This window comes from Grammomys surdaster, unplaced genomic scaffold (assembly GCF_004785775.1).
Source record: "Grammomys surdaster isolate TR1022 unplaced genomic scaffold, NIH_TR_1.0 99, whole genome shotgun sequence".
NCBI classification, from domain to species: Eukaryota; Metazoa; Chordata; class Mammalia; order Rodentia; family Muridae; genus Grammomys; species Grammomys surdaster.
The window spans coordinates 491390-498070 of NW_021604578.1; the positions used below are offsets into that span (position 1 = coordinate 491390).

General features: G+C 41.4%; 1 non-coding gene across 1 annotated transcript; it reads right to left on the reverse strand.

The window, feature by feature from the left end:
• Nucleotides 1-5912: 5912 nt before the first annotated feature.
• Nucleotides 5913-6057, reverse strand: LOC114636294. The gene has a single exon (XR_003713603.1). It is a non-coding gene; the product is annotated as a small nucleolar RNA SNORA48 (small nucleolar RNA).
• Between the last annotated feature and the right edge of the window lie 624 nt (nucleotides 6058-6681).

The window sequence follows — 6681 nt, forward strand, 5'->3', positions numbered from 1 at the left end:
TTGCATTAGATAATTTCATCAGAAGATAAGCTTATTTATTAGAAAGTAATGTGTAGTGATTTGGAAAGCCCATACAGTCTGAGAAACATCACCAAGAGAGAACGACCTGGTTCATTTCAGGAAGTTAAATGATGTCTGCCTATCTTTTTCTGTTAAAGTTAATGCTTTTAAATGGGTCAGCATGACAGAAAAAAAAATCCGAATTTGTGGTTTTGTTGTTCTTTTTAGAAGAATACACTTTGTTCAACAGAACTATGGAAAGTTAGCTTGTTAAGTCTTAATATTATTAATTAATGCTCCAATTAGTGTTAATTCTCTTCTTTGAGGCAAGGAGTTGGAAACAATTTGTGTTGGGTAAAAGCATATTGAGAAAGCAAAATTAAAACGAGCTTTTCTTTTTCATCATTGAGTGTTTTTAAGGAAACTGTAAACCACAGGAAAACTATTGATTCTGAACTCTCTGAAAGAAAAAAAAATCACATGGGAGGCATGGAAGGAATTATTTGTTGGAACAAAATGAGGCAAATTTTTCTACAATGCACAGAGATCATGAAAGTGCTGTTCTTCGATGATAAAATTTCTTGGTGTCTGCAGATGTTATATGGCATTTCATTGATAGGTAACATTTTGTTATTTTCAACAGTGCATGAGGTCCGGGCCCTGAGAACTAAAATCTATATTAAACCATTTCAAACCACTTGAAGGTGACTTTCAAGAATGCCAAAGGGATTCAGGATTAGACGTCCACTAAGAGCTTCCAGAGAGTAATTTCAAAGTTGCCTTTGAGATGCAATTTTGCGAAGGGTAAGAAAGATATTTTAGATAAAACAGTTCACTTTTTTGAGTAGTTGACATCTGGAATGTGAATAATTTGTGTGTATGGAATGTAATATGTAGAATTGAGGCCCTATACCATAATAGGATAATCTATCATACCAACGCTTTCAACTTTAGACACTTTTATTATTATGTATCACATACCTCTTTGGGATTTTTAAACATAAAATGTTTGAGAGATAATTTAATTAGTTTTGATAACCTGAGTCACACACATAAATGGTCACTTGATAATTTAGTGTAAATATAGTAATGCCTCCAGAAACTGCCAAAGGACATAGTTTTGTCTTTTAACTCTTTTTTTCAGGCATTAGTGTGTACCTCCCCTTTCTAGCCTGTCCTTGTTATCAATATATGATCTTTTTGTAGCCATAGTATAATAGTTACATCAGATGGGAATTTTTTTTAACTTTCAGAACTTTATTAGGTAAAATTTGGGTGAGAGAAAACCCTGAATCAGTTGTCCACCTGGTTCAGGACAACTGTTGTAGAGGAGCCTTTGTTTGGAGACAGGCTTTCACTGAGATGGAAGCAGATCTTTGATTTCTTCATAAGGGAGCTCACTGGCTGAACATCTCTGAGACCTAGTTCAGATTTTTTTTTAAATGGTTGGTGAGAAAAGACAAGTCCCTAGAGCAGGACCAGACCCAAAGCAGAAGCTCCTGCTGTGCTTTGGGCACCAGGCTTATGCTGAACAGGGGTCATTTCTTTTATTTCCAGATTAAGATTTGTTGGAAGGGGCACCATGACAAATGACAAAAGGATTAGTTTTTCAAAAACAAGTATGAAGTAATTACAGAGGGAAAAACATAATGGTTCACAGGGAATGAGATAAGTCGTGATTCTTCATTGGTACTGACCCGGCCCCAAACCACCAGTCCTTCAGTGGCACACCCAGCAGCCCACTGAGCTGGGGCCACATGGAAGGTCTGAAGGCAGAGGGTTGGGGTGGGGCCAGCTTGGCTATAGTAAAGGTGTCCAGACGGGAGGGCACACTTGTATGCTACCCGTAGCCACAGCCCAGCTCCTCCAGGCTTCTGCACATTTACAAATACATACATAAATACGTTACATACAAAAGTGGGGCTGGGAGGCAGGCTTCCCACAGAGGCTCAGCTGACAGTTATGTCTCAGAATTCTAGGAAGGGCACCGGGCTCCCAGAAATGTGCTCCATGTGTTCTCTCCTGCCCAGAGTATACCCTGCCCAAGAGCCCACCCTCTCCTTTTCAGGGTCTAGTTTGTCCAGTATGGAGAGTTTCCGGAGGTGGGTTTGGTGGCTTGAGACTTGGGCTGCAGGGAGCTGGGCTGGCTGCGCTGACCAGAGCCACTCTGAGGTGGAAGAGGAGAAAAGGCTATAAAGGCTGGAACAGAATCCCAGGCCCAAAGTGAGGAGGCTGCCTCCATTACTGCGCTCATGGGGCATCCTGCGGTAGGTGGTGGTGCAGCAGCTGGGAGTGGGGCTGCTGGTGGGCCGGCATGATGTGCAGGAATGGGGCAGGTGCGTAGCCAGGGGCCGCTCCAGGGACCAGGGGCCCAGTGGAGCCCGAGGCCGAAGGCAGGCTGAAAGGTGGAGGAGTCCCTGCATGAAATCCCTGCTTGTCAAAAGTCTGTGTCTTGTTGTAGACAGACGCAGTCATATCAGGTAAACCAGTGCCTAAAGATACTGATACTCCTTTGCCAGGCCCAGAACCAGTCGACTTGTTTGGTGCAGATGGCAAATTTTATGAAATTTATTTTTTTGCTTTTCAGATGACCTAAGAATAAATTTTCCTTCCTCAAATAACAAAATATATGGGTTTTAGTGTTTTTTTTCTTTGTTTTAAAATATTTATTTGATGCTCTTAAAGTTCCTGAGTATGTTCTGGATAAGTTAAGATTTGTAACTATGACATAAAATGAACAAATGTTTATCTTTTTTTGAAGGGTTAGACAGTCATAAAAACATTCACTACCTACCATTAATCTGTTAACTTTTTTGTAATTATTTGTTTAGTCCACAGAGTAATGATGCTATTTGATTTAATAAATAAAAGTTTATGTCTGGTTTGTTGACACTGGCAACTAGTTAGATAGATTGCTTGGAATGTTGTTGAATTAGAGATATAAACAAACACAACAAAATGGTCTTACATTTCAACTTTACGTTTAATCTGTAAACTATTGTACCCTTCTCCATGGCATAGCGCTACATATCATAGCGCATGCTTTATCCATGGTATTTGCATGTTCCTAGGGGTAGCACATCATGACCATCTGCTATTTCTCTTGGATACTTGGCAGAAAGTTGAGAGAGCTTGAATGCTGAGTGATTGTTCTTGGTTCACTTTTCATTCAGTACGAATCTACACTGATGACTTTATGCTGGGTCCCATGCAGCTAGCTGGTGCTGTGTAGAGGCGGGCATTTGCTGGTCCTGCTGCAAGCCTATTCTGCTGACGCTCACCCAAAGTTCCTTCTTTAAGTTAGATCATCTTTAGCAGCTCATTTTCATGTCTTTGCATTGGACACACGGTATCTTTGTGGGTTAACCACTCACAGTTCTGAAGAACAAATCTCTGAGGAAACGAATGGGAGGGGATCCATATTATGACAGAGATTTAGGACAGAAGAACTTGAATTTAGGTGGCTGCCAGGAATAGCTGCTTAAAAGGGCATTTTGCACTCATCTATGACCCGTTTGTGTCCTTTTATGACCTAAATACCTTTCTTCTCTGTCTCCTCTCAAGGTAAGGGTTATCCTAAAATTTGCATTTCTCATTTCCATAAGAATTATATTGACTGTGTTTAACTTTGCTTGCTTTTGCACTTGCAGAAAAGGAATTAGACTTTGTAACTTGGTTTTGTCTCTCCACATTGTGCCTCTGAGATTCATTCATGTTATATGTAACTGTATTTCATTAATTTTTCATGTTGTACTTTAGTATATCATATTCTCCTTTATTATATGAATATATGGAGATCTATCTATAAATACAGGATTGAGTTGTATTCTGTTTCTTGCTCTTGTTAACAATGAGGACATGACTGAATTTTCCTGCACATTTTCTTCTGATGTGCATGAAATAATATTTTGCTTGGGCAATATTTATCACATTGTTTGTGATAAATATTAGTTTGTGGTCCAATTTATGAAGACAATTTAGAAGTTTGTGACCAACATTTAAATACATTCTTATAGGGCCTGTGAAATGGCTCAGTAGGTAAATGTGTTTGGCACAGAGACTGATAACTAGAGTTTGATTTCTGAGATATGCATGATAGAAGGAACAGATTCCTGCAAGTTGGACTTGGCCTCTACTTATGTACTGTGCTGTGCATGCTCCTCCTAAAATAAATTATATATAAATATAAAATCTTACGCTATAACGAAGTGTTTCTCAACCTGTGGGTCGCGACCCCTTGGGGGGGTGAATGACCTTTTCATAGGGATCACATAAAAACATCAGCAAACATAGATGTTTACATTACAATCATAATAGTAGCACAATTATAGTTATGAAGTAGCAATGAAAACAATTTTATGGCTGGGGGTCACCACAACATGAAGATCTGTATTAAAGGGTGGCAGCATCTGAAAGGTTGAAAACCACTGGTGTAAAGGAATAGACAAAGCCAAAGTTCCATCTACAGATAATGATCTTTATATGTGTATTCTATAAGAGTGAAAATTCTTTGCTCCAGTTTGTGAGTCTACATAGGTTTAGCTTGCATATATTGTGTTGTAATTCAAACTACATAGCTTTGAGTGTTGGCTTAAAAAAATTGTCGGGTGCTACTGCCTACAATTGGTATAAGTGTTAGTGGTAGGATTGTTGAAGCATAGTCTAGTTTTTCTAATCAATTAACTAATTAAATCTGGAAATTTCATATAGGTGTACAGTGTTTCTCCCAATTGTTACTCCCCTCCAACAGATCTCTCTTCAAATTTCATAGCCTTTTAAAAATATATAATTGATTCTTTGTGAGTTTCACATCATGCACCCCAGTTCTGCTTACCTTCCCAACCCCTCATATCTGCACTTCCACCTTGCAACCTCCCCCCAAAATAAAACACACACACACACACACACACACACACACACAAAACATCTCATCTTGGAGGCTATAATGTATCACTGTGTCCCACAGTATCTCTGTCCACACATCTTCGCTTGCAAATGTTCATTGCAGTGAGTCATTGGTCTGGTTTGAGATTTCTGGCTTCTGTGACACCATCAATATTGGGTCCTCACCTGGACTCCTCCCAGTTATCCTGTTGTTACTCTGTGTCATGGAGATCATGCAGTTTTGGAACATCAGGACTGGCCGTTTCACTTGTGTCAACCATTTGCAGATGGTATAGACGTTGGGGTGGGCCAACTCAAGAGAACTGAATCCCGGCCTGGGTAGTAGCTGAGCTGGTTAGCCCACTGGCTCTCCCTTATCCATGCTCTCCAGCACTGTTCTGGCTAGGTCACCCAGTGTGCGCGTGGGCGCGCGCGCGCGTGCGCGCGCACACACACACACACCCCTCCAGAGCCAACAATACTCAAGAATTAGGGCCTATTCTCCCAAGTGCTGTAGCCAGTCAGGGTTCAGGGCCAACTCTCCCGCTGTTCTTCTTAGCCACTCCCCTCCCCCCTCACAGTCACAGACTCTGACATGGTCCTTGGTGGCATCTCAGGCTGAGATTTCACCGTGGCCCCAGGTAGTAGCGCTGGCCATTCACAACAGGCTACTTCTCTCCACCCTCAAGTCTCTAGTTCCATCTCTTCCAGCTCAACCTGCTCCACTTCTCTTTCTTTCCCATCTGACCACCACATATTCACTCACTGTGGTGGTTCCCGCTGCAGGTAAGCCACATGCTCGCAGGAAGGCCCATGAGTGACAGGTCTAAGGGTAGCATGGGGTTCCACAGGTCTCTGTCTATCGTGGCGGTAAGCGGGGCTCTGTGTGTCTACTGTGGCCCACCGCTAGTGCAGTGGGGTGGAAGGCAGGTCGGTGATTGTCTTTCCCTGCCTGCACCGTGTGGCATGGCAGGATTCAGGTCCTATCTGTCTTCCTCCTTCATTATTGGGCTGCATGGATTTGATGTTTATGTACCCTAGGTATAAATCAGCTTTGGCCACCAAGCCAGGCATCAAACTAGGATGAATAAAGGACTGCCTTTTGCTCTGCTTCTGACTGATACAAGAACACTGTCACCAACAAGGTGTCTGTCTTTGCCCAGTGCCAGGGTTTTTGTTGCTGTTTTTTGTTAGTTTGTTTTGTTCTTTGATTAAGACACCGAGTCCCATTTGTCAGGACATGAGTGTGGGGTCATCCGCTGGGGGATGGGCAACTTAGTAGTTACCACTCCAGAAAGTAAAGAGACTCTCCCTTACCCAGCAACCATTGGCTTCCATTAGCTTCCCTTCTAAGTTAGGGAGGGGCCTCCTTGTCCAGAAGCAGAATATTTGAGTTTAATGAAGAGCATCCAATAGGTTTTCTAAGTGGTGCCCTGACTTCCACTCCCATTAGAGTTGTGCAGTGAGCTAACCCATGACGTTTCAGATGGTTTGATGGATGAAAAGCGTCTCATGGTTGTTTAACTATTTACTTCTCTGGTAATACAGTTGTACCTTCTTCCCATGTCCCGTGTCTGATTGCAATTCCCCCCATGTCTTTCATAAAGAACAATTTTGCTTTCTTTGAAAAAAAAATAGTTCTTCAAACTAAGACTGCTTCTGAGGGCTTCTCAATCTTTTATAAATTTATTCTTTTTACAAAGAATTTTCTTTAAGAAGTTTGATGGATATTTTAACTTGAGGGTACTGTCATTGTGGTGAAGGTTTTTTTTTTTTTGTTTTTTGTTTTTGTTTTTT